The sequence below is a fragment of the Callorhinus ursinus genome, unplaced genomic scaffold, assembly GCF_003265705.2.
Source record: "Callorhinus ursinus isolate GAN/ISIS: 27379988/994484 unplaced genomic scaffold, GSC_fseal_2.0 scaffold1, whole genome shotgun sequence".
Lineage (NCBI taxonomy): Eukaryota > Metazoa > Chordata > Mammalia > Carnivora > Otariidae > Callorhinus > Callorhinus ursinus.
The window spans coordinates 122,687,876-122,715,737 of record NW_027397063.1 but is presented as its reverse complement, the minus strand read 5'-3'; positions in this window follow the sequence as shown (position 1 = coordinate 122,715,737).

Here is a 27,862-nt window from a genome sequence, read left to right as displayed (position 1 = left end):
CAGGGAAAGAGTGACCATGGAGTATTTGTGGATGGAGGGCTGGAATGGAGAGAGAAAGACTGGCAGGGGAGAAGCTATACTCCGTTCAAGAAATAGAGGCAGAAGCCATGCCCATGTGTGACCTTTCAGGATGGATGCTGGGGGTGTGCAAGGAGACAGGGCAAATTAAAAATCCTCCAAGAGAGCACCCTCTCCTCCAGTGGGACCCTGCTGGCCTGGGGCAAGGGCCTCCCTTCCATGTCTCTGCAGGTATCTGAAACAGAGGCTCACTCCCCTCCTACTGAGAAACAGGAAACTCTGCGGCAGCTTCCTTCATTGGTCTCCGACAGAGCTCAGTGACTGCCCTCTCTCTTCAGAAACTGACCTTGGCTTCCCAGTGACCCATTTCTTCCCTCCAGCAATGACCACCTTCCTTGAGCCCCCACATCTTCCTCCTGGGCCTGACCAGCAGTCACTGTTCCAGCGTGAATGGGAAGGAATTCCCAGAGCTCCCCCAGAGGGGACTGAACACTCACTACGTTCTGGGGGTTTCTAAGTCTCCACTAGCCCACAAAGTGTATGTATGTGTCTTCCTCAAAGTCCTTTGACTTGGCAGAGCCACACACCACACCGAATGCCCGTAATGGCGAGACCCTTCTGGTGCAAAGTCAGCAAAATCCCAGCGGGCCTCCTAACTTCCTGACCATCTGAGCACTCCCAAGCAGTGGCAAGTTCTCACTCTCTCTTTGTTCTTCAGGGAACACTGAGCTTTGGTTTGAGGTTACCTCAAAGGAAAAACAATCTGATGTGTGATAAGCCTCTTTGGCCGCCAGCAGAACAAGGAGGGCCTATCAGACCCAGCTCCAACTAAACAAAGCCAGACTTTCCTAGTGGGTGAGGCTAAACTGTAGCCCTAGTTTTTGTGGAAAAGATAGCCGCTCAAATACCAGCCCAAGGCTGACACATGGGAACCCTTCTGGGAGAATTATAAATAAGCAAAGGAAGTCATTCTTGGGGATCCGCGGAACTAGAAAAGCAATTTCATAAGTGTATACATTTCCAACAGCACCTTTTCAAAAACAGCTCAATTTGAAATATTCATTTGCATCAGAATAGTCATGAATATTCAAAAGTCAGCCAGTGTTTCAGAACTATTGTCTATTCCTGGCGCTTTCATCTTCCCCTTGAAAAGCAGATCATGGGTTTTCAAGAAAGGTGGGCTTGGCTGGTCTTTGCACTGCCATAGCTGCCAGGAAAGGGGATGATTATTTTCTGTTTCTTAATATTAAAAAAAAAAAAAAAGCCTCAGCTGGCGTTAAATCTTTGCTCTTTGTTCCTGTCAGGATACGAATCATGCCACAGACCTCGAATCTGGCCTAGGGGTGTATTTTTCAAACTGCTGGCCTGGGCTGAGCTTCCTCTTCAGAGTCCCAGACATATTTTCCTAGTTGCAAGTTTCTTAAAGACAAAATCCCACCAGGGCCGTGATCCAGATCTGTGGAATGTATACAGCCGTAAGACGTGGGAGACTCCTGTCAGAGTGCTCAGAACTCTCTGGGTTACTTTGGCCAAGCCACTCATCTTCTGTTATCTCAATATCCCCCATTGGACAAATGAAGACTCACATGTGTCCATCCTCCCTCTCTTCTTCTGCCTCAAGTTTACAAAGCTAAGTAAGATGTTACCGCATCAATGAAAGTGCTTTGAACTCCTTGGAAGAAAATCAAGAGCTATGGCCAAGTCAGTGGTTGCATATCAAAGTTTTCATTGCCAGAAAGCAATATAACCTCACAAGGGATTATCTTAAACCGTTTTAATGTTAAGAAAACAAATGCCATTAAAATAACCCAAAAACACAAAAAAGGGAAACTCACCAGTCTATCATTTGCTGAGATGATTAGCAGCTATTTCTCTCTTTTATGGTAAAATTTGATTTTCTTGACATGTCTTCCTTATGCTCCACACTGATAAGCAGTTCAGTAACAGGTTAAGGTGGGTTATGAGAGAAGGAGATGCAGGAAGGTTGAGTTGGCATTGAGTTGATTTTCCGAGAATTCATTCCTCTGCCCCCACCACGTTCAGTTGAAGTGCCTTCTATTGTCACCTAAGCTCTGTCGAAATTGTTCAATTTATGTGACAAAGTCTTGATGGTATCTCTTTAAGGCTGTCAGAGAAGCCAATGCAATGCCAATTCAAAAGTGAAGTCATGGTTACAAAAGTGCCTTTAGTGAAAATTGACAATGTGGGAAGTCTTACCTGTTCTCTTGCAATTACTTCCGTATTCAATTTGCAAGATAAAGGATGAGTGCCTCTCCATCCACCCCCGTACCTCTGGATCAGGCTGTGCTCTTTCTACTTATTCATCAGCTTCCTGGGTTGACCTCAAATCACCAGGTAGAGTCCTTGAATGTTGATGCTGGGAGGACTTTGAAGATTTTCTAGCCCAGCCACAGTAGAGCATCTGAACAAAAGATACAGATTTATTTTTATTTTTTTACGATTTTCTTTATTTATTAGAGAGAGAGACAGCGAGAGAGGGAACACAAGCAGGGGGAGTGGGAGAGGGAGAAGCTGGCTTCCCACTGAGCAGGGAGCCTGCTGCGGGGCTCCATCCCAGGGTCCTGGGATCATGACCTGAGCTGAAGGCAGACCCTTAATGACTGAGCCACCCAGGCGCCCCAAAAGATAGATTTAGAAGATAGATTCAAAAGACAGATTTAAAACAATTATCTTTGTTCACTGGGCATTAAAGTTAAGAAAGACATGCACTGCTATCATAAGACTAAAAAGGATGTGAATCAAAGGAAAAATTCTGGGGATGGGATGAGTCAGGATAGGACATACTGCCCCATGGTTTCATGGAGGAGAAACACCTCAGCTTCTGTGCTCCTTAATGGGGCAATGTTTAGGTGTGTTCTGCACAGTCCCAGAGGCCCCCAGTGATGCTGGTCTCTTGCTACCCACAGTAGTAACCTGCCCATTAGCACACCTTTTATTGGCTTTCCTCCCTTCCCTGACTCACTTCACCAATGCCTCACAATGCTTTCTGAGATGACCTCCCTAATAGGCTACGTGCACCCAATTCTTTGTCTCAAAGACTGCTTCTGACAATGTGGAGGTTCACACATCCAAAGGTATTCCCCTCAGAGGACTAGTTCTCAATGGGGGCTGATTTTGCCCTGGCAAAATTTGGTGAAATCTGGAGACATTTCTGGTTTTCACAACCCCGGGGGAGGGGGTGCTGTTGGCATGTGACAGGTAGGAGCCAAGTGTCCTACAATGCGTAAGAAAGGCCCCACAGCCAAGAATCATCCAGCCCAGAAAGTAAGTAGTGTCAAGGGTGGGAGACCCTGCCTTAGATAACATGCTGTACATGTCTCATACCATCAGCTCAACTCATTATCTTAAAAATTGTATGAAAGTCCACTGTTGGAGGATGAGCTCACAGAGAGCAATCATCCAGGCCACCTCGGCTCCTTCTCTGCCTGTAGTAATAGGAGTTATTTTCTGGAGTGTGGTGATGGTGTGTTTCCTGCAACTACAGATGCAAAAGGGGACAGGACTGGTGTTCAGTTAGGGTAGCATGGGGCATACCTGGCAACTTCCAGGATACCACTGAGGTCCTACAGACAAGGCACTAATTGTGATGATTCTTGGTCATTCCTCTTTGGGCAGATAACTACTCTTTTCATCACTGAAGTGCAATTGAACATACATATGTTATATGCTAACATCATTTGAGGGTTAACTAAATTTACCTAAACTCTTAAAATAGTGTGAAATGTACCTAAATAGATCCCTGATGTTCTAGGAAAACATGATCTTCTAAAGCAGCTTATTTTACAGATGAAGAAACTGAGGCTTTTATCAAGGAGGCCATTCTTCATTCACATAACTAGCTGGTGCCAAATCAGAACTGAGGGATATCTGAACTCCCAACTCATTACTCTCTCACCCAGGGACAGAGAAGAACGTACAGGAGAGCCCAGTGTTGTACCGTCGTATTGCTGGGTGGGTGATATAAACCCAGCAGATGGCTAACATTGAAGCCAGACATTTCTCAAAATTCCCAAATTCAAATAAGCAGTCTCATTACGGTGAACTGTGCCCATCTTCTCTTGTACCTTCAAAAGAGTAACCACACCACCACTTACACACACACACACACACACACACACACAATCACACCATCACACAATCTATCTTCCTTATCCTGGAAAACAATATAGGAGATTCAGCTTTATGAAACACTTTAAATTCCAGGTGAAGGTCAAGAAAAAAGTAAAATGAAGCTTTTGCTAGGAATCCTGAGGAATTTTGTCTCTGACTTCCTAAGAAGATGTCATAGGTAGCTAGAGAAAACAGCCAATTACCAACAAGAGCACTTTAAAAAAAATACACAAGGGGCACCTGGGTGGCTCAGTTGGTTAAGCGACTGCCTTTGGCTCAGGTCATGATCCTGGAGTCCCGGGATCGAGTCCCACATCGGGCTCCCTGCTCAGCGGGGGGTCTGCTTCTCCCTCTGACCCTCTTCCCTCTCATGCTCTCTGTCTCTCATTCTCTCTCTCTCAAATAAATAAATAAAATCTTTAAAAAAAATTAAAAAATACACAATTTTACATCTGGGGAAGATTCCAGATATCATCTCATCCAATGGCCTTATTTTACAGATAAGGGAGTGGAGGCAAAAGAAGGCAAGGAACATGTGCAAGTCCAGTCAGCAGGGGTTAGAATACTCCCTTCCCATTACTATGGAGCATGCCTCTGAAGCCAATTTTCTCATATGGTTCTCATTAAAAAAAATATAGTCATCAACTATGGATATGGTTCTAAGCTAGAGTGTTTATGTGCAATCCAAGAGGCAAAGAGGAAGAAGTAGAGGGCAATTTATTGCTTTACAGGAATTTCTGAATTATTTTCTTGCCGAGTCATGTATAATTTGCATCTTTTTTATGGTTCCATGAAGAAATAAATTTCTACCAGTATCTGGATTATAAATTTGGGAGAGTAGTTAGTATTCACGGGAAATGAAATCAACATACAGTATATAACCACATAGGTTTTGGTCATACGGGAGATTGGTGAGAACAACTTCATTTTTACAACTCTATCACTTAATTAGAAAACCAACCGAAAGCAACTTTTTTTCTTTATATCACTAACATTTTTCTTTAATTCTGGAAAAATGACTAGAACATTCATGTGTTGGGCTTTTGTTTAATTTTCTATTCTAACTAGACTACACAGCACTTGAATATTAGAAACAGATCACATTTGTCTTCCTGGCACTTAGCACAATGTCTGGCACTTAGTAATTATTCAACATACTTGTGTGGAATGAATGAATGTCAGTGATGTTTTAGAAAGCATTCTGCCTAGATAGGAATTATTCGTATATGCAAGTCTGTTTATATTTCACAAGTGTGTTTGAATTTTCCCATGCTTCTATTTTTTATAACCCAAGTCAGTTTCAGAACATCCATCTTTTATACAATAATAATTCAAGGAAGGAATTATTAAAACTGAAGCCTGACTAGGAAGGCAGGTCATCATTTCAAGAATCATTCTCCCCTTCTTATGAAAGTTATATTTAGCTAGGAAATTTACATAGAAAGCAAGAGTTATAAAACTGGAGTGTTATTTTCCTGTCTCTACTTATCCTTTATTATTGTGGATTGGTTTGTTCTAAGTGCCAGTGGCAGTGTAGTGGTGTGGTCATGAGCAAGGACTTTGGAATCAGGCAGACACGAAGTCAAGTCTCCAACCTGTCACTTACCAGCCCCGTGAGCTTGAGCAAGTTATTTCACCTTCCTGTGCTTTGGTTTCTCCATCTATATTGTAGTACCTAGCTCATAAGGCTGTTAGGAAGATTAAATGAATTCTACATATAAGCTGACTGGCATATACTAGATGCCCACTAAATGTTAGAAAAACAAACTCTCCATCTATTTGTTACCTTGCTTTTCTACCATCAGAGTGCATTCAAGACCTTGATTATATCCATTTTAGTTGCCCATTGCGGCATAAAAAACTACTTTAAAATTCAGTGGCTCAAAACAATGAGAATGTTTTGTTGTTATTGTTGACGCTTTACAATTCTGGGGATTGATTGGGAGGTTCCTCTGCTTGGTCTTACCTCGGCTCACTCATGGAATGTCAGCTGCGAATAGACCCGGCAGGAAGAGCTAGGCGGCTGGCCTCCCCCTCCATGGGGCCCTTTACCTGGGCTTCTTCCTGACATCCTGGCCACAAAGCAGTGCCCCACATGTGCAAAGGCAGAAGCCGCAAGGCCTCCTGAGACCTAGACTCTGGCATCTATACAACAGCACCTCCACCATATTTGGTTGGCCAAAGCAAGTCACAGGTCCAGCCCAGTTTTAAGAGGGTCTAGGCTACACCTCTGGATGGTGGAGTGGCAAAGTCACATGACAAAGGACCAAGCATACTGGAATGGGATGACTTTGTGCCCATAACACCAACAACCACCACATCCCTTCAACGTGCCTCACGTACCTCTTCTTGGACTGTGCTTGCCTTATCTCCCACTTCTACTTCACAAATCTTCCAGCTGATGCACAAAGGAAAAATAACTGCCGTGTAGCCGTGCCTGATGGAGAATCATGCAGCAAGTCCGTGAACAAAGAGCTTGTGCCCCAAAGTAAGGTAGATCCTCAAATCTAGGGAAAAATTCAGAAAGAGCCACTTTCTTTCTTTTTTTTTAAAGATTTTATTTATTTATTTGAGAGAGTGAGAGAGAGAGAGCACATGAGAGGGGGGAGGGTCAGAGGGAGAAGCAGACTCCCTGGTGAGCAGGGAGCCAGATACAGGACTCGATCCAGGGACTCCAGGATCATGACCTGAGCCGAAGGCAGTCGCTTAACCAACTGAGCCACCCAGGCGCCCTAGAAAGAGCCACTTTCTAAGAAAGAAGCTAACAAGAACCCATGTGCCAGGATTAGGGCCATCTATTACACCTGAAATAATCCAAACTTAGGACTTTGGAATTGTTTTACTCAGGGAGTCGTACAGTCCTACTGGTATGAAAAGCAACTAGCTATTGTGGACATTGCTGCTATGAACACTGGGTGCAGGTGCCCCTTCGGATCACTACATCTGTATCTTTGGGGTAAATACCTAGTAGTGCAATTGCTGGGTCATAGGGTAGCTCTATTTTTAACTTTTTGAGGAACCTCCATACTGTTTTCCAAAGTGGCTGTACCAACTTGCATTCCCACTAACAGTGTAGGAGGGTTCCCCTTTCTTCACATCCTCACCAACATTTGTTGTTTCTTGCCTTAATTTTTGCCATTCTAACTGGTATAAGATGGTACTCAATGTGGTTTTGATTTGAATTTCCCTGATGGCTAATGATGTTGAACATTTTTTCATGTGTCTGTTAGCCATTTGTTTGTCTTCTCTGGAGAAGTGTCTGTTCATGTCTTGTGCCCGAAGGAGCCAAGATGTCCTTCAACAGATGAATAGGTAAAGATGTGGTTCATATATACAATGGAATATTACTCAGCCATCAGAAAGGATGAATACCCACCATTTGCATCAACATGGGGGGAACTGGAGGGGATTATGCTAAGTGAAATAAGTCAAGCAGAGAAAGATTATCCAATTATCAGAGGACAATAGGGGAAGAACTGGAAAACTGAAGGGCTGGAAATCAGAGGGGGAGACGAACCATGAGAGACTCTGGACTCTGGGAAACAAACAGAGGGTTTCAGAGGGGAGGGGGTGGGGAATGGCGTGACGGGATGATGGGTATTAAGGAGGGTACGTGTTGTGATGAGCACTGGGTGTTATATGCAACTAATGAATCACTGAACACTACATCAAAAACTAATGATGTACTGTATGGTTGCTAACAACCATAATAAAAAATAAAAAAGAAAAGTAACCAGCACAAAACCTAATTGTTAAAAAATAATCCATAAATCTGGGAACTTAATGTGGCATGCGCGGCTTTAGGAATGAAAAGCGACAAACGAGATGGCAACACATAAGGCAGAAATTGGTTTCCCAGCTTTCCCTTGACCCAGGCTTGCCCAGTCAGAGGCTCCCATCTGAGACTTCAAGCTGTAAGCCAGTGACACAAAAGAGGCAGAGCTACACAGAAGCCCTTTTGGTGGAGACAGAGATACCAGCTGCCGCAGCCTGTAAGGCTGGAAATTCTAGAAATCAGTGATGTGTTCCATGGTATCTGTGCCCCAGGTGATTTCCAGCGAAGTGATGCTGAGGGATCATCTGGGGATTGTTCAGGCTGCACGCCTGCTGAATTGTACTCTCTAGTCCTCCTAGAGATTCTGTGAGCTGCCCAAATCTCCTTGAACAAATCTCATTTGTGTTTAACTAAAGGGGGTTCTATAGTTTATAACAATAACGCTCCCTGGTACCTTTGTGTTAGTAGGTAGTTCAGTCGGTAGAGTGCTATACTCAAGACAGTTAATCAGAATTTATCAGAGTTGATAAATTGATGAAACCGGGTTATCTCATCCTGACACATGGCAGTCATGGGAATGTGCCATTCAGATCTCTTCACAAGAAAGCCTACTGGGATGAACCTGTCACACCCTTGGGATTTTCCCCACTGAGGCCACACTCTCCTCAGCCTGTCTCCAGAGAATGACGGAGTATGGCGGGAATGCCAGAGCTGGGACGTTCCCGGTCTGGGCTTTTCCACTGGCCTGGATGAGATTTTCTCAGAGCTATACTTTTCATGTCTTCTTTAAGACATCCTTTCTTTCCTTGCAGGTCAGAAAACATTATTCTGTATTTCTTACTAATAATTTTAAGGTTTTGCTTTTATAATTAAAGACTTTAATTCATCTGGAGGTATTTTGGGGTATGTTGTAAAGCAGAGGTCCGGTTTCATTTTTATCCATACAGATAAGCATATTTTTAGCTCCACTTATTATAGAATCCCTCCTTCCTTGCTGCCAAACCACGGCTATCATGTGTCAAGTTTCCTTATGCACATAGGTCTGTTTGGGGGCTCTCTACTGTATTCCATTGGTCAGTCTATCTACTGCAATGCCGGTATCACGCTGCCATAATCACAACAGCTTCATCATAAGTCCAGCTATCTGTAAGTTACGTCTCTCCTTCTTACCCTTCTCCTTCACAACTGCCTTGACCATCTTTCATCCCTTAGTCTTTCAAATACATTTTAGAATTAGCCTACTAATTCTATGAAAAATCCTCGTGAAGTTTGTTAGCTTAGAAATGCATTGAATCTGTAGATCAACTCGGGGAGATTTGACTTTTTTTTTTTTTTCTGTTCTTTTTTCGGGGAGAAGTTCTTGGGATTAAATGCCCGGCTACTGCTCTGCATCCAGTTGCAGGGGAGTCAATGATTCTTATACGGACCCCCAATTAATCTCTGTTTTGAGCTTCCTCTCTTGTCCCCACATCATCTGATCCTGAGCACACAGACTCAGTTCCAGAGATCAGCTCTCTTCTTTGTTGTGCCTTAGAGGTATTTTGTATTTTTTCATTTATATCTTCAGAATTTTTCTACAGTGAATATGCATTATTATTGTGATAAAACCAACAAACGAAATGGCTACCTTGTTCTTCTGGTGCCAACTCCCAAGTCCGGCCATCAGCTCTCTCAGTTACCTTAATGCCAACATGACCAGCATACACAGGGCCAGCACACTCTCCCACGTCAGCAGCAGCTGTTGGTAATCAGTCACACGCATTTGCCTGATGCACCTCGTCATCAGAATCCTTCTCAACACAGCTCCGCTGGCAGCCACTGCTAATTTACCAAAGTCGTGAGAGAAAACCCATTTGCCATCCCAGGATGTGACAACAATTCACTCTTCCTTCTGGATCTATAATTGGTGAACAATTTTGAAGAAGACAATCTAGGGTGGCAGAGAGAGCACCGCACACGGAGCCAGACACCCCAGAGTCCAGGTCTGGCTCTGCCATCCTCTACTAGAAGATATTTCCACCGTGGGCAGTCTCCTTCCTCATCCTCAAGCTTCCTCTTCTGTGAAATCTGGGGACTGACCTATGTGTTAGCTAAGGTCTCTACCTGCTATAACACTCTGTGACCCTAAATTCCATTTTTCCCCTGGCACTCGACACAAGAAAGGAAAATAAGACTAATGGTAACAGTGCACATATCAAAGGCCTCCTCTGTATTAAGCATCGTGCTAAGCACTTTACATCTATTATTTTCTCATTTACTGCTCACAGTATCTCATGATGGAATTATTCTCCATCTTACAGATGAAGACACTGAGGATTAGAGAGGGGAGGTAACTTGTCTGAAGTCATCCAGCAAGTCAGTGGGTTCAAATGTGAACCAAGATCTGACCATAGCAGATGCTGCTGTCTCCCTCCAAACCCCCCACAGCACGGCACTCATCCCAATGCATTCTACTCCAAGAATCAGTCACCTTTCCCTTGAGGGCTTTCTCTCACACCAGTGGAGCAGGTCAGAAGTTCCAGAAGTACAAGGGAGTTAATACCCCTGGAAGCAGCTCTCAATGTAATGACAGATAGGAGTTGGAGAAAATATACCCCAACTCCCTCACCTCTTGGCTGGAATACATTAAGGCATGTTTTTTTCCTTCCTTGTCTCGCTTCCTTTCTCTTCTATCTTTGCTTCCTAAAATTACATCCCAAGAAAACTCCTTGCACTCAAATTCCTGCCCCAGGGTCTGTTTTCTGGAACTAAAACCAAGGCAACTTTGTATGCTGATATCCTGCCATGAAACTGGACAGGAGTGATGTAGAAAAATGCATTAAAAATTGTTTTTCATAAGTCTTACTGAGTTCCCTTTGCATTTGAAGTATACAAGCCAGTTTTGTCTCATGGTCTGTACCCCTTGAGAGAAGTGGGTTAGGGGCTCTTGGCTTTGCAGAGCTATGAAGGCCATGTGGCTTCATAGGGTAGACCTCTGGGTTCTATTTTTCTCTTCAGCCACTTTAGCCCTCAAACGAGTGTGGAACCTCTAGAGGTCAACTTCTTCATTTGCCAACAGAAAGCTCTGTGATTTTGCCTCTAAGGTTTCAAATCTTGGATTCAGGTAATCCAGCACGGATTGGCTGATCTATAGTTAAGGCTGGAATGCATCACTTTATGTGGCTGACAACTTTGCATCAAAGAAATAAAGGCCTCAGGACACTGGCAGAGCAAGAAACGGGGAAAGCACATTACTAAACAAGGAAATTAGATGGGCAGAGATACAAGCTGTGCAGTCAGTCCCGGGTGAAATGTTCATTATAATGCAGCCTCTTGGAGCAAGATGGAATGTAAATCCCCCAAACTACAGTGTGCCCAGGGCTAAATATGCAGCTAGTATGATGATTTTTTTCAAAGAACTATCATATTCAATTATAGCTCCGAGATGTTTCTTTTCATAGAGATAATACTTTTACACATTGAATAACTTCTTTTTAGAACTAATCTCACTTTTTGGTGGCAGTGACTTTACTGGATGCCGTATCTTCCGGCCTGTCTGGGTGGTGGTTGTTCGTGGGATTAGCTAAAAAAATTCTTGCTATTTATTTGAGGAATTTGTGAATAGGACAAGATTCCCAATAGAACTTGAGAACAAAGCAAAAAAAAGGAAAGAAAAGAAAAGCATTCTGTGTGACTTTCCTCCCCTGAAGTTCTCTGTGACTCCCTGCCTGCCATCAGGCTTGGGCTGTGATGTTCGTTTTTCCATCTGCTTTGGCTGCAGGTAATTTGGAGGCACCGACGTCATCAGACCATCTGTTCAGTAAAACCACAGCAATGCTTTCCTCCTGAGTTGTTTATGCTTTGACAGCTATGTAGGGCTATTTCCAATATAGGCTGGCCAGAGACTAAACCGTGTTGCAAACTACTCCTTAGCATTGCATCAAAAGGTAAGAACTGAAGATCAATTTAGGTTGTAATTATAAGAAAAGATGCAGGTGTAAATAGAGTTACTAAAACTCGTGGTTAATTCTAAAACAAGGGAAAGCAGATCATTTGCATATGAGTGGTTATACAACATGATTTCTTTCTTCCTCATGTTTTCCTGACAAACTCAGTTTGTACAAAGTGATCATTCCACCTATGCCTGGGTCCTTGATTATTGAAATGCTGTTCTCAAAATGACATTGTTCGATACCATGCTTTGACTTTGAATCTTCTGAGTAATCCAATTCAAGTGACATTCATCAAGTCCCTACTATACTCACCGGAAGTCCACCTGAAGCTGTGGTGGAAGTTGTCTGTGCATGCTGACAGCTCCCCTCCTTCAGGCCTGAGCCTTTCTGTAACAATGCCTGTGGAAGAGCTTTTTTGTGGCACCAGTGTGGGTCTTACTCAACCTGTTTTTGGGACAGCTTGGAAGCGCTGGGGATTTACCATCCCCAGGAGCAACCCTCAAACAATGAGGTATACAGTTGGCAGATAAACATCCAGCTTCCCTAATCTGCAGTGGGCCAATTCCAAGGCATGTTCTATGTGGTCACTCAGAGGGCCCCAGCAGGACTGAGCCCCAACCCCCAGCAGTGACTCGCTGACTGAAGCACACGTAATTGGTTTTCCTCCCTCCCCATCCTACTTTCTCTGCTCCTTTACTTGTGCAGATAGACTGTCTGTGCCCGAGTCCATGTTAAAAGGTTTGCTTTTGAGGACACTCAGACTTCAAGAAATGGGAGATGGGGAAGGAAAAGTGGGAGATGGAAACTAGGAAAAAGAAGTGATGCTTGAGATCAGCGTTGAAAGAGAGTTGAGTGTCAGATGCTGAGATGGAAGGCCTGAACCAGGAATACAAAGAGGCAAAGGCATGGAGGCCTGAGGGACATCTGGAGTCTGGAATGTGCCACAGTCCTTGGAGCACAGGGAGGGAGCAGCGCTAGGTAGCCGGCGGCACTGAGGGGTCATCCAGGGGAAGCTCAGGTTGAGCCCGGCAAGCAGAGTGGGTCTAAGATGAAAAACTCCTTCATTGTACAATGAGATCTTTGCTAAAAACACAGAACCCTTATCAAAATCTTTTCCTCTGAGTCCTGCTCCCCATTTGAGTAATCAAAGATGCAGTCATTGAACAGAATATACCAATTTAGTCCTAACGATCCCAGGATTCCAGAGGCACCTTGCCTCTCTAAATGGCTTGAGCAAGCCAGCCATATGATGGTACAAAGCTTTTGGCTTTTTATTTTTATTTTTTAAAGATTTTTATTTATTCATTTGAGACAGAGAGACACAGAGAGAGAGAGAGAGCATGAGCAGGGAGAGGCAGAGAGAGAAGGAGAAGCAGGCTCCCAGCCGAGCCAGGAGCCAGATGTGGGGCTCAATCCGAGGACCCTAGGATCATGACCTGAGCCGAAGGCAGACGCTTAACCATCTGAGCCACCCAGGCGCCCAAGCCTTTGGCTTTTTAGACAACACCCACTGTCTTCTGTAGCATCACCAGAAATAAAGATGTGTTTATTCAGAGCAGATTAAACACTAGTGCTCTTTACCTTCACTGGATTCATGGTTCTCATTTGAGGACCGTAAGTGGAACTTTGTGCCAGGTACTGCCTGGCTTGGGGTCCTGACTGTGGGGAGAACTAGACAGTCTCCTTCTCTACTCTGGAGGTCTTAATGAAACTCTAAAGATCCCAAAGTAGCAACAAATGCTCAGTGATCCTGTTTCCATATTATTAAAAGTTCTGCTTTTCCATTCCTTTTTGTAGCTGCTCATGGTTTAATTATCATTTCCAATGAGCAATGGGATTCAAGAATTATAAAACAATACACCTATAGCAGCTGCCCCCAATGTCCTGCCATCCCCTTGGCCTTACCTACCACTCTAGTGTACAACTGCATGACTTCCCAACTACTTAAGGGTTTACTTGAGTGGTTGAGCCCACTCTGCCCAAACCTAGGAGGCCATAAGGGCCAGGGAATTAATGCCCACACCCCTGCAGCAGCCCTCAGCCAACAACAAAGGAAAGTTGAAGGATAAATACCCCAGCTCCCTCTCCCTTCAGCTGACAACTCTGAGGTGCATGTTCTACATTGATTCCTAGGGAGTTCCCCAGTGGGATTAAGCTCTGGTTGCCTAGAGTGATAATTGGCTTCATATTTCATCTGAACTTGCCTCTCCCTGTCCCTCTTTCCCACTCCCTTCCCCATGTTTTCTGGGATCATCTTCCAAGTAAATTAGTTGCATTCAGTTCCTGGTCCCAGGGCATCCTGGGGAGCCCAGACTCAGATAACATTCACCAGTCTTTCCATTTTATTTGTTTTATTGATTGATTGATTGCAGATTTTATTTATTTATTTGAGAGAGAGAGAAAGAGAGCACAAGTGGGGAGAAGGAGCAGAGGGAGAGGGAGAAGCCAACTCCCTGCTGAGCAGGGAGCCTGACTCAAGGCTGGATCCCAGGACCCTGAAATCATGACCTGAGCCAGAAGCAGATGGTTAACCAACTGAGCCACCCAAGTGCCCCCGGTCTTTCCATTTTAGCACCAGCTTTGACATGCTTTGTTTTGTGAGGGGGGAAACTTGGATTTTTAAAAATCATTTTGATATTTTATTGGTTATGTTCAAGTTTCTCTTTTGTCCTCACTGCTATAGAAATTCGAGAGAGTTACCTACTTAAAAAGAATATGCTGAATAGATGGGTTTGAGTGAGGAAGACAGAGTTATTACAGGACTGATTGGTAAAAGAGTCCCTAAAAACGTGTACTGGAAGGCAGATGCAAGAGGAATCAGAAGTGGTTCAGTCTAGCTAAAAAATGGCAGAAAAAAAAAAAAGGTGACAGGTGGAGATAAATAAAGATGGATTTTTAATTGAAATATAATTGACATACACTATCCACTTAGTTTCAGGTATATCATAGTGATTTGATATTTTTATACGTTATGAAGTGATTCCCATGATAAGTCTAGCTACCATCTGTCACCATACAGAGTTATTACAGTACAATTGACTATATTCCTTATGCTGTACATTATAACCCTGTGACTTATTTATTTTAAAACTGCAACTTTGCACCTCTTAATCCCATTCACCTCTTTCACTCCCTCTTCCCCTCTGGTAACCAACAGTTTATTTCCTGTATCCACGAGTTTGCTTCTGTTTCATTTTGTTTGTTTGAAATAAAGATGGATTTGCGCTAAGAAAAGCACCGTCTCTTACTTTTCCAGTCTTTTTAAGTATGTGTGGCAGAAATGTTGGTTACTTTTACAGACAGAATTTCATCTTTGTTAGACTGGCAATGTATCCAGCCACAAGTGATGAATCTTGATTGTTTTAAGTCAACTGTGGCACCCTGTTTCCCTACCATGCAGCTAAAAGTTGCCATGTGATTAGTTCTAGACAGTGAGATTTAATAAAAACCTCACTGGGGGATCCTAGGAAAGCTTTGCTTTCCTGACCAAAAGGGACGGAATAGGCTGTCACTGTTTTCTTCTTCTTTTTTTGTGAGTTAAATGCAGGTGTGATACCTGGAACTGCAGCAGGCATCTTGTGACCACGAGGCAACAAGCCAACATGCTAATAAAGACTAAGTGGGTAGAAAAGAAAGATAGAGCTTGTCTGCATTAAGCATTATCCTGGGCTGCTGATGTATATACAAATTTGTTACAGAGAAAAAGAAACCTCTATTTGTTTAAGCAACTCATAAGTTGAGTTTTCTGTTACTTATAGACTAAAGCATACTTAAATTCTAAAAATATTATCTGCCAAGTCCTTAAAAAATATTCATACATGTGATTTTGTGACAATGACTACCAATTACAAGTGTCATTAGATCAGTAAAATCTTGGTTAATTTGAATTTAATTAAGTTTTGAGAAAGCCCACAGATCCAAGTCCTGTTAAAATGAAGAAAGTATGGTACTTTAGTTGACTCATTAATTAGGAAGAACTAAAGGCTGAAGGACTGCTACCAGAACTGGTCAGTAACCCAATAGGGAAATAGTCAATTTTTAGGGAATATTCAAAGATTATACTGCATGTATACATATCTAACCTTCTGTGTACTTTTCCTAGATGACGTACAAAGTATTTTGCACTTAGTTTTTTTATTGGTTAAGAATACATCTTGACTATTGCCCTGCATCAATTCAGAGAATTTCCTCATACTTTCGACTTTTACAGCTTCATGGTATTCCACTGTGTGGATATCTCATGGTCTATTCAACAACCTCCCTATGGATGGGTGTCACGGACTTACTTGTGTCTTCCCAAAGTTCGTATGTTGAAGCCTTCACCCCCAGTGCCTTAGAATGTGACTGTATTTGGAGATCAGGCCTTAAAAGAAGTTAATTAAGGTTCGATGAGGCCACAATGGTGGGACTCTAATCCAACAGGACTGGTGTCCTTATAAGATGAGGAAGTGACACCACAGATGGAAGCACACAGAGAGAAAACAATGTGAGGACACAGCAAGAATGTGCGACTGGGTGCTGGCCAATACTGAGAACTCCCTCAAAGCACCAGAATCTAGAGGGCTTTGCTTTGGAACTCCAACCCTTCACTTTGGAAGCCCTCACTTTCTCCCCGGGCAGCTCCTGTGACATCTGGAGTGAGCAGTGCTCCCAGGTTTGGCCTGGGGCATGAACCCGTGGCTGCTAGTTCCCCCACAGCTCCATGGGTGGGTGAGGGGAGCATTTATGCATGCGAGTGCTGACAGGGCTGGGATATTGGCACAGTTTTGCCACAGGCAGCCTTCCAATTAATACTTCCTCCACAGTTTATTATCCCACCTCCCACGCTAACTCTCTCTACCTGGTGACTCTGGGCTTCCAGCATTTCTGGGGCTGCTGGGGGAGACAGGCTTCAGGCTGAGCCACAGTCTTCATTCCAGCAGTGGTGAGTTCCTCCATATGTTTACCTATCAGTGTGTTCCTGTTCACCGTCTGCCTTTAAACATTCATTAGTAACTCCCATGTAATGATAAACCTGCTCCCACTCTCCACACTGGTGGGGGTTTATTTCCTCTGGAACTTATGTGTCATAATTTCAATGGGATTTGGAGAGAGACTGGAGAGACAATTGCTTGTGGCTCCCTCATCCTGACCTAGAAACCTGATTATAACATAGAATAATGTCAAAGGCACTTGACAAGGTGGCTAGAGACCAATGTTCTTGTCTAATGCCATCGCCATCTATGCCACCATGTTCTGACACTCTCTTCTTATTGGTCCTTTACAGCTCCAATATTCTTAGATTTTTTTTAAATAATATTTTATTTTTTTAATTTAAATTTTTAAAATTCCAGTATAATTAACATATAGTGTTATATTAGTTTCAGGTGCACAATACAGTGACCCAACAATTTTATACATGACTCAATGCTCATCATGATAATTGCTCTCTTAATCCCCTTCAACTATTTCTCCTATCCCCTCACCCACCTTCTCTCTGATAACCATCAGTTTGTTTTCTGTATTTAAGATCCAACATTCCAAGATTCCTTAGGGAATATTTTTCATATTTTTCCATATTTTCAACACCACCTGCTGACTTACCCCTAACGTTTTCTCTTGACACCTCAATGCATCACAGATGAACATCTGTGTCACCTTCCTTTTTCCCATTGTCCAAGAACCTTCAAAGATTTCAAGAGGGGAGAAAATCAGAAGCAAATTATTCAGCTGAGACGTCTCAAAATGATGCAGAATCCTTATTTTCTAATCCCCTGCTAACAACGGTACACTCTGCTCTTTCTTAAGACCTGTCCTTTCCATGAATAAGGAGACACTGAACAAGTTTAAGTGAAAAAAGTAGACAAAAGAAGTAACAGAAGCAAAGCTAACTGGTACTGCCAGTGTGGTGAGAATTCACCCAAAGAGAAGCTATTGGGACCCAAGGACATTTAAAACACAGCCCTTGCCCTCCAGGAATGTACATTTCCATCAGTCAGGTTTTCCATCATGGAGCCACATCGGAAAGGAACAGTCAAGTGTTTGCTAGATAAATGTGAGGCTGCATGAGAATTCATTTGGTGGAGACTGTGCCCTAGAGGGATGCAGTCTGTTATTGCCAACAAAATGCCAAAGACGGGAATGAAAGATACAAATCTCATCAAGAAGGAGTCTTTGGAGCATAAGGCACAGAGATGAGCCGGCTCACAGGGATAGAAATGTGCCGATACGGCAGGTCAAGGTGATGCAGGAAGAATGATGTAGGTAGTAAAAGCCAGCACTTCAGCTCACCTTGCACCATTTGCCCATCCAGAAGAGGTTTGCTGAGGTTGGGCAAGGATGGCATAGATCTTATGCAGATGTTTATTTGGAGATGGGTTACCGTTGTTTATAATGGTGAGTAAAAATTAGGTGTGGTTAACTTAGGTCCATTTTTAGGTATGGATTTTCACCTCAGATATCTCTAGCCGCATAACAAATTACCCCTAAATATAGCACCTAAGGAAACAACCGTTTCATTATTATATTTCATGATTCTGTGGGCCAGGAATTTGAATACAACACAGCAATACAATTTTCCTATTCAAAATGGTCTCAACTGAGATCACCTGGTGATTTCAGTGGTGATACTCAGTTGGTGCATGGGCTTCACTTATGTGTCTGGCACCATGATGATGGATAGAAGGCTGTACCCAGCTGATACTGTTGACAGGAGTGCTTGTATGTGACTCCTCCAGTATGGCTGTATCAGAGTAATTTGACTCCTTACATGGTGACTCGGGGCTCCAAGAGAAAGTGTTCTAAGACCTAGGAAGCAGAAGCTGCCAGTGTCTTAAGGCCTGAGCTGGAACACTGGTACAGCATCACCTCCCTGGTATCCATATAGTCACAGAACTTCCCTGGTTCAAGGGAAGGAAATACAGGCCTCACTTTGCAATAGAAGGGGTGTCAAAGACTCTGTGGTCATCTTTACTCTGTTACAGCATTAAAAAGAAGACTGGAGAACAAAATGCTATGCAAAACTAATCATCGGGTGAACAAATATCTTGTTTCTCCAGGACTGAGGGATTTCCTGGGACTTTTAGGGCTAAAACGGGGACTATCCCAGGCAAACACAGTCGGTTGTTCACCTACCTACTCACTCGGCTCATTCTTGATTCATCATGACCTTGACAAATACAGCAAGTTCTTCCCATCTTTGCACTGTAGTATCTTCTTGCAGGAGATGTGGGTTGGGGTTCAAGGAGACAGCTCAGGTTATAACTTTCTGAAGTTGAGTTTGGAAATATAGATATTTTCAAGTAAGGAGAAAAGAATGAACAATGGGAGAACGTGATAGTAAGAAAGAAATTTCACATGCTATCTTTCCCACATGTTACTGTCAGAGCTCATCATTTTTAACATTCTAGTTATATTTAGTCATAGCTTACATTTTGTTTGCTCTTCCGCAGCCCCTCCTCAGGCATCCAGGGCTGAATAAATAACCCATTGTAGCAGAAAGAGCAGAAAACATACGTTCAAATTCCTCCTTTGTCACATTTATTATTAATGTGACTGTGAGCATATCCCTGGACCTCTCTGAGTCCTAGTTCCCTCATTTCAAAAGCAGGGATGGTTTTACTTGATTTTCTGATGTACACATCAAATGAGAAATCATATTTTTATTCAACATTTTTATCAATGGATTGGATATAAACCCTGATGGCATAACAGAATGTTTAGGCTACATGCAGCTTTGGAAGGAGAGCTAATATACCAGATAATGCTCAATATCTCAAAAGATTTAACAGGCTGGAATGATGAGATAAATTTAATGAGATGAAGTTTAATAGAGAAAATGAACATTTTTGAACTTTGGCCTTAAAAAAAAAAACAAAACCCAACTTAAGTACAGAATAAGGACCAGGGATTAGTAGTGACACATGTGAAATTATTTGGGAGTTTTAGTTGACTATAGCCTGGGTATGAGTCAACAGTACCATGTAACTACCAAAAATAAAATCCAAAGAAGACTTGGGATCATTACAGGGAGTCTAGATCTAGATCAAAAGGGATGTTCATCCTTTTCTAATCTGAAATGGAGGAACCACATCTGAGGTATGTATTCATTCATTTGAGAATCCCGGGGAAATAGATTTTGTAAAAACTCCAGTGTAGTTAACATACAGTGTTATATTAGTTTCAAGTGTACAATATAGTGATTTAATTCCATACATTACCCAGTGCTCATTACGACAAGTGTACTCCTAATTCCCATCACTTGTTTCACCCATTCCCACACCCATATCCCCTCTGATAACCATCAGTTTGTTCTCCACAGTTAAGAGTCTGGCTTTTTGTTTTTTGTTTTGGGGGGTTTTTTTGTCCCTTTTTTTCCTTTGTTCATTTGTTTTATTTTTTAAATTCCACACATAAGTGAAATCATATGGTATTTGTCTTTCTCTGACTGATTCATTTCACTTAGCATTACACCCTCTAGCTCTATCCGTGTTGTTGCAAATGGAGAGGTCTCATTCTTTTTTATAGCTGAATAATATTCCATTGTATATACATATCACATCTTCTTTATTCATCTATCAATGGACACATGGGCTGCTTCCATAATTTAGCTATTGTAAATAATGCTGCAATAAACATAGGCGTGAATGTACCTTTTCAAATTAGTGTTTTTATATTCTTTGAGTAGTTACCCAGATTTGCTTTTCACTTCAATTTGCACAAAAATTGCTTTTCCATTTCTTCACTTACAATCTGCATGTGTCCTTAGGTCTGAAATGAGTCTCTTATAGGCAGCATATAGATGAGTCTTGCTTCTTTATCCACTCCATCAACTTATGTCTTTTGATTGGAGCATTTAGTCCATTTACATTCAAAGTAATTATTGATAGGTATATACTTATTACCATTTTGTTATTTGTTTTATGGTTGTTTTTGTAGTTCTTCTCTGTTCCTTCTCTTGCTCTCTTCTCTCATGGTTTGCTGGCTTTCTTTAGTGATATATTTGTATTCCTTTCTCTTTATTATTTGCATATCTATTACTGGTTTTTGGTTTGTGGTTACCATTAAGTTTAAACATAACATCTTATGCATATATTATGTCTATATTAAGTTGATGGTTGCTTAAGTTTGAACCCATTCTTTACTCCTCTCCCCCCGCCACCCCACATTTTAGGTATAAGGTGCCATACTCTACATCCTTTTATTTTGTGAATCTCTTGACTGATTTTTGTAGATATACTTACTTTTACCGCTTTTGTGCTTCCTGCTTTTCTTACTCATGCTTATGGTCTTTCCTTTCTCCTCAAAGAGTCCCCTTTAACATTTCTTGTAGTACTGGTTTAGTGGTCATGAATTCCTTTAACTCTTGTCTGTCTGGGAAATTCTTTATCTCTCCTATTCTGAATGATAACCTTGCTGCCTAGAGTATTCTTGGCTACATTTTTTTTTCTTTCTTCTTCTTCCAGCACTTTGAATATATCATGCCACTCTCTTCTGGCCTGTAAACTTTCTGCTGAAAAATTAGCTCATAGCTGTATTTTCCTTGTATGTAACTGTTCTTTTTTTCTTTTTCCTCTTGTTCCTTTTAAAATTCTCTCTTTATCACTACTTTTTGCTACTTCAGTTACTATGTGTCTTGCTGTGGACCTCTTTGGGTTGATTTTGGGGGAGGATCTCTGCTTCCTGGATCTGGATTTGTTTCCTTTCTCAGATTAGGGAAGTTTTCAGCTATTATTTTTTCAAATAAGTTCTCTGCCCCCTTTTCTCTCTCTTCACCTTCTGGGATCCCTATAATGTGTATGTTATTACAGTTGATGGTGTCCCTGAGTTCCCTAAGTCTATTTTCATTTATTATTATTATTATTATTATTATTATTATTATTATTATTATTATTTCTCTCTCCTGTTGCCATTACTCTGTTCTCCAGGTCACTGATCCATTCTTCTGCTTCCTCTAGTCTACTATTTATTTCATCCAGTGTATTTTTAATTTCAGTTATTGAGTTCTTCATCTCTGATTGGTTCTTTTTTATGTTTTCTATCTCTTTGTTAAGGGTCTCACTGAGATCCTCCACTCTTTTCTCTGGTCCAGTGAGTATCTTTACAATCATTATTTTAAATTTTTCTATTAGGCATATTACTTATCTCCATTTTGTTTAGCTCTTTTGCTCTCTCTGATTTTCTCTTGTTTTTTCATTTGGGACATATTCCTCCATCTCCTCATTTTTGTCTTACTCTCTGTGTCAGTTTCTATGTGTTAGGAAAGTCAGCTACATCTCTTGCTTTTGAAAGTGATGGACTTATGAATAAGAGGTCCTATAGTGCCCTGCAGTGCAATGTCTCCTGTTCACCAGAACCTGGTGCTTCAGGGGTGTCACCTATGTGTATTGCATGCACCCTACTGCTGTGGCTGAGCCACTTACAGTCCAGTCATCAGCAATGGCTCTCTTTGCCTGTTGTGGGCAGTGTTTGGTCCCTATGGTGTTAGTGGACCAGTCTGGGGCTGCTTTGGCCCTGAGTTGCATCAGACCAGGTATTTGCCAGTGATGTGGTAGCACCAAACTGCAGGGCACTTTCCCCTTGTTGTCCTCTGAGAAGATTTCATTGGTGGGTGGCACTTACAATCAGACCAGATGTCTGTCCTCACCTACTGCTGGGGCTGCAGTCTGGTGTGTGTGGTTATCTTCCCCTCTTTCCAGGGCAGGAGTTACTTTGGAGTGATGCTAGTCCGTGTCAGGGCTGCTTACAATCTGCCATGCTTGTGGCACTTTGGATGGCCTCCAGCGAAGGGCATATTGGAAGGGGCATATTTACAAGAGAACATGGGGGCAGAGTGTGTGGTATTAGCAAGGTTAGCAAGGTAACAAGGTGGGTCTGCTGTGAGAGGGCACCTGAAGCTGGGCTGGAGGGGGCATGTCTGCAGAATGTAGGGGCAGGGTACACTGTAACATGTTAGGTAGCATGTGTTGCCATTGTACTGGTTCCCTCAGGTGTCTGTGTGTCTAGGCTGGGGGGCAGGGAGGGGGGGAAATGGCAGCTGCCATCTTTTTTGTTCTTGGAGAAGTCTCCCAACAATCCCTGTACCACTGGCATGTGCTTTGAGATTAGTAAACAAATCTCCCTCCCGTTTATCCCAGGTGTTTTTCGAACTACTGCTTCTATGCTGTGTCTCTTCAGGGCTGTTGGTTGTGCTGTCTTTTTAAGGGCAGGGACTCAGTTTCCTCTTGCCCTCCCAGCTCTCCCAGAGCTGAACCTGCTGATTTTTGAAGTTCCAAGCATTAAACCCCACTGATTGTAAGAACTAGTGAAATTATGCTTCTCTGGTTTTCAAAGCCAAATGTTATGGGGATTCATCTTCCCTGTGTGAGTTCCCCATGCCTGGGGTGCCTGGTGTGAGGGTCTATTTCTCTCCCTTCTCCATGCCCATGGTATCCCTCCCTCTTGTGGACAGTCCAGCGGGTTTGTTTAGCTCCTGACCGCATCTCTGACCTTCCTACCCTCTTCAATGTGACCTCTTCTCTATATTTAGTTATGGAGAATCTGTTATGCCATTCTTTGAGTCATTTTCTGGGTTATTTACACTGATGTGGGTGTTATCTAGTTGTACTGGCAGGCCAAGATGAGCTTAGGATCCTCCTACTCTGCCATCTTCCCTGGAAGTCTTTGTAATAGATTTTATTTATGACAAAGGAATATTGACTACTATAGAACTGTGTCCATGATGTTGTCCTCATCATGGGGCTTCCCTTGGGGCAGGGCATAGAAGAATAGCCATTGGGCATTAGGAAGATGTACCAGATTATATTTTTCAAAGATGACCATACTAATATATATTTCATCCTATATGTTCTTACAATGTGGTGCTGCCATTCCTCCATCCAGGGATGGGGGTTTATATTCTTGCCCCTTGAATGGGGGCAGATCTTTGTGGTGTATTGACCAGCAGAGAAAATAATCCTGTGTGACTTCTGAGGATAGCACATAAAAAGTATACACATCTGCCTGGCTCCCTCTCTCTGTTAGTCTCATCCTTGGATCCCAGTTACCATGCTGTGAGGAAACTTAAGTAGCCACATAGAAAGGTCACATGTAGTAGATGCCCTAGCTACTGTTTAAGTCCTCCTAGTTACTCAAGTTTTCCCAGCCAATAGATAGTATCAACTGCTACACATGAGCATGAAACTTGAGATGATTTCATCTCCCATCTTTTGAGACCTCAGCGGAGGCCCCAAACATTGTGGAGGAGGGGTCAGTCAATTCTGTTACACACTGTCTTAGTTCCTGACCCAGAGAATCCATGAGCATAAAATGATGTTTTTATGTTACTATATTTTGGGATCATTTGTTATAGCAACCAAAGTAAATATAACAGAGGGATCCTACTCAAGAACTACTGTGATCCCCCTATCCAGGAAGAAGGGAAAGAGAGTCTGAATGATGTTTTGGACCAGAAGGATGGGGCCAGGGGGTACCAAGAGATAGGCAAGGATCTAAAGCAAGGTATGGGAAAGACGGGATCAGAGGATTCAAGGACTAAATCTGAGAACTGGGAGACTCTTGGCATGTGGTAAGTCGGCACTTACTTTCCAAAGAACCTGGTTTGCCTTGCAGCAAAGAGTGGTTCCAGCTTAGGGAGTTAGAGGACGTTATCTTGGAAGCCAATGGGTGGGCTTCAGCATATGCTGTAAAAAGGATTTGGACATCAGATGGATGGCTGGACTAAATGATAACATTTAGGGGTGCCTGGTTGGCTCAGTCAGAACAGCATGTGACTCTTGATCTTAGGATCATGAGTTCTAGCCCCACATTGTAGAGGTCACGTCAATAAATAAAACTTTGGAAAAAATAAATGATGGCATTTAATGTTCTTTCAATCCTGAAATTCCATGAAGTTCTTAGAAAAGTATAAAACACTATGCGAATGTACATATTATTTTTAATGCATTGTCTATGGGCCTGATAAGAAGAGGCTTAATAGAAATTGGTAGGTAGCTAGGGGCACCTGGGTTGCTCAGTCAGTTAAGTGGCTGGCTCTTGATTTTGGCTCAGGTCAAGATCTCAGGGTCCTGGGATTGAGCACCCCCATCGGTCTCCACACTCAGTGGGGAGTCTGCTTGAGGATTCTCTCTCTCCCTCTTCCTCTGCCTCTGCCCCTTCCCCTGATCTCTCTCTCTCTCCCTCTCTCTCTAAAATAAATGATTCTTTAAAAAAAGAAGAAAAGAAATTGGTAGGTAGCTTAAAGTCAAGGTAAGAAGCTAAATAATTCTAATAAGGTCAGTGGAGGCATCACTGCATCACCCTTGTGCTGGTGGCAAGATAAATTCCCACTATACCATCCACCATGTGCTAACCTTCAGTTATCCATTAGATTCCAGGCTCCAAGGAATATTGTCTTAATAAAGATGAGGGGAAGTAAGGAAGAAGAAATAAATCCATGTGGGAAATAGGTGACACCACAGCCAAGTATTTAGCCATGGGGAAGAGGTAACCCCAACTCCTGGAACCACATTTGTGAGCAAATTATACATTGTTGGAGAATGGGGGTAAAGGCAACCAGAATAATGTAGCAGCTCCTGCCCTACATTCTCCAAATTATTCATAAAATCTCCATCGATCCATTTATTGCAATAGCTTTTAATTCTTTGTTCAATTGGCTGACTTTAAATGTCTAAAGGGCAGGGATCAGATATCTTCATGTCTTCAGTGGTTAATATAAACCTGAAAGAGAACAGGAACTCAATAATTGTTTGGTAAATAGGTAGGCAGAGTGAATGGCTGGCTGGCTGGCTGACTGGATGGATGGGTAGATAGATGGATGGACAGATAACATCTCCTGTTGGATATTTGAAAGCTGGCAAGCCTATCACCCAAGTGCAGGTTTGCTATTCCAGCACTTAGCTGGAAACTTTGACCCAGAACCTTTGAATATGGGTAGGTGAGGGGTACAGAGAAATCTGGACATTTATGCGTGGTCTTCTGATACCTCTGTATCAACTTATCCTCCTTAGAATTGCTCTATAAACTACGCTGGAGCAGTAGTTTGGTCCTCCACCAATTAAAGCATATTATTCATTTATTCAACAAATGAAGAAGAAATGATGATAGAAGAATAAGGTGCTGCAGGGACATGATAAAAGAAGATATATTGATCTGGGGAAGATCAAAGAAGTTTTCCCATAGAAAATGATGTGGAGTGCTAAGTGAGGAACCAGGCAAAATGAACAGGCATGAGTACTCCAGACAGAAAGGAAAACATATGCAAAAGTCCAGAAACAAGCTAAAGCCAGAAAAGCTTCAGAAACAGAGACATTCTATAGGGCCATATATTTAGCCATAAACAAGTGTGAAGACCCACAATAATCCCCCTTTTTTTTTGAACTAAAAAAAAAGGCCTATTAGCTGAAAAGCCCTTTTGCTGTCCTGAAAGGACCAAATTGTAAATTTCTGCTCAGCTAGGACTGTGTTTTTCTCATCTTTGTGGCCACAGAGGGCTAGCTTTCTTACACAGAGAAGGAACTCAGCACCTATTGTACACCTAAAACTTCCCTTAACATGTGAGCAAATTCTCATTTTCTTCTAGAAGACCCTGAGCTCCAAAGTGGTCAGACTGAAGGCAACTGTCTTGTAGTCCTGCTATGGAAACAATTCTGTATAAGCCTTTGGCTATCTCCGAATGACTGTGTATCTAGGTGGCTTTGTCTTCTTTTGAGTTTCCCAAGAAGCAGACCCTAAGACAAAAAGCTGGATACAAGTGGCTTATTGGAGAGGTAATCCTAGGAAGCCCTGGTAAGGGAAGGAAGTCCAGTAAAGGGTGTACTAGTGAGTTTACTGCTTTGGAACCTGAGGCTCGAACCTGTGTGAATCTGGGGAATAGTATAGAAAACATCTCAGACTTGGCTCAGAAAAGAGGGAGCAGAGGTGTTTATCCACCAAATCCCATTTCTCATTGATTGGTTCAGGGCAGCTCCTGAGAAAGTTAACTCTCAGCATTTCTGGCCTGCCCCCATGCAGGCAAAGGAAGTGAGGGGTTATGGGCAGGGCACTGAAGCATCTGCTACTGGTTGTCTCCCACTTAGGCCCTAAGCCCTGCTCATGTGGCTGGGGGACACAGGAATTCAAGTCTCTGAGATCAAGACTACCATCAGGTCTTGCACTAAAGGGGATTTCCTGATGGCAGGGAGGTTGAGATTAGTTAGTCCTGTATCATTGCTCTGTTTGATCTACTTGGGTACTAAAGAAGTCACACAATTCTTTGCTGACACTTTTTAAAGCTTCTTCCAACCCATACCCATACTGTACTTATACTTCAGTTAATTTTTCATCCTATCTTTTGTATTGCTATAATTTTTGTTTTTAATCAAAATGTTCATTAAAATCCTTTCACTCTCACAAGGTTCTTTATCTTCTGCCTCACCCTTCCACATGTCACAGCGTTGAGGAGACCTGAGACAGTCTGATGGTGATGGGGAAACTGAGGCTTGGAAACTAGAAATAATGACACAAGGTCACGTGGCTAGGTAAAAACAGAGCAAGGACTAGAAATCGAGTCTCTGGGCTTCTAGTTTCAGGGGCTGACAAACTCTGACCATTGGGCCCAAACCAGCCAACTGCCTAATTTTATAAATAAACATTTATTAGGACATTTGTTTACATAGTATATATGGTTTCTTTTGTGCTACAACAGCAGGGCTGAGTAGTTGCTACAGAGACAGTGTGTGCCCCACAAAGCCAACATGTTGACTATCTGGCCCTTTATAGAAAACATCTGTCTGTTCTCGGCCACTGTTTATACCTTTGTCCCCTAATTCCTAACTCTCGCATGATCTGCAGTCACAGTGTCATCTCACATACAGTCTCTCGTTTACACTGCGCAAGAACCTAGGCAAGTTTTTCCCATTTTATAGATGAGAACATGAGGCATAGAAGGGGCTGTTACTTGTCCAAGATTACACAGCTGGTTGAGAGGCAGATACAAGACCCAAATCCACATCTTCTCACTTTAAGTCTATGTGTTTTTTCCACACAGCCT